Source organism: Sitophilus oryzae, unplaced genomic scaffold (assembly GCF_002938485.1).
Source record: "Sitophilus oryzae breed Bouriz unplaced genomic scaffold, Soryzae_2.0 scaffold_1502_pilon_pilon, whole genome shotgun sequence".
NCBI classification, from domain to species: domain Eukaryota; kingdom Metazoa; phylum Arthropoda; class Insecta; order Coleoptera; family Curculionidae; genus Sitophilus; species Sitophilus oryzae.
Window position 1 is genome coordinate 717,925 of NW_022146173.1, and position 1,175 is coordinate 719,099.

The following is a 1,175-nucleotide window of genomic DNA, read 5'->3' on the forward strand; positions in this document are numbered from 1 at the left end:
CTTTCACATTATATTTCTGCCGCCATTTGCTACAAACTAATCGCATCAGTTGTTCCTGCTGCAACGGACTTTTGCACTTCCGTAAAATCCAGTGCTTTGTTAATGTGAACACATTTGGAATTGTTTTGGTTCTCGTCACCAGATTCCGACGAGTCGTCCACATTATTGGAGTCTAGATACATTGTCTTCTCTTGATTCTTTAAGTACTCTACAACATCTAACAATTTCTTTTTACTTGAAGCATTAACATAATCAAAACATTCATAGCACCACACATTCCAAGTGGTTGTATCGACGCACAGAGCGTGACTTTCAGAGTGAGGAGTCTCGTAATGTTTTAAGGCATGCTTATTCTTGAACCTTCCGCAGGCTTGATTACCACACTTTAAGCACATCCAAAGATGAAAATCGAAATCCGATTCTGACAATACTGAGATTTCTGCCGGCGATATGCTACACATCTCGCAATCGGACAAGAGCCCCGTTTTCGTAACGGACTTTCGCACTTTCGTAAAGTCGAGTGCTTTGTTAATGTGGACACATTCGGAATTGTTTTGTTTCTCGTCACCAGATTCCGACGAGTCGTCCACATTATTGTGGCCCTCTGTTATTTTTCTTGTTCATTTTTAGTTGACTTTTTTATGTTAATAATGCAGATTAATGGACCTTGTGTCACACGTTTCGGTTACCCTCAATACTAATAATACACTCACAGTAAATTACCTAAATTTGTTACTTTTAAGGAGATAATAAACAGTAAAATTTACTAAATTATTTAACGTAATAAAAAGAACAAAAGGAGGAGTAAATGAAAAATGAAAATCACTTTCAATTTATCAACCATATTGACAGTCACGGGACACCAATGACAAATTGAAAGTGATGGAAGCTGATGTTTAATCAATGACCATAGACAAATGACATTAACGACAACTCGCTTGTAGTTAATTTCTTCTTCCTTCAATATATTTTTTAATTTTGGCACCGCCATCAGTACCACAGATACTACTAATAATTCTAAAAAATGAAGAAATTTATACTTTAGCCTCACATTTCCAGGTCCAAGTCAAGTTTTGATATGGTGAGCCATGTTTTGGAGTGGTATTTTTGTTTGGATTTTGCTTGGAAAAGTAATGTAATTGTATTTTTTGTTCTTAAACAATTCCTAAACAAAT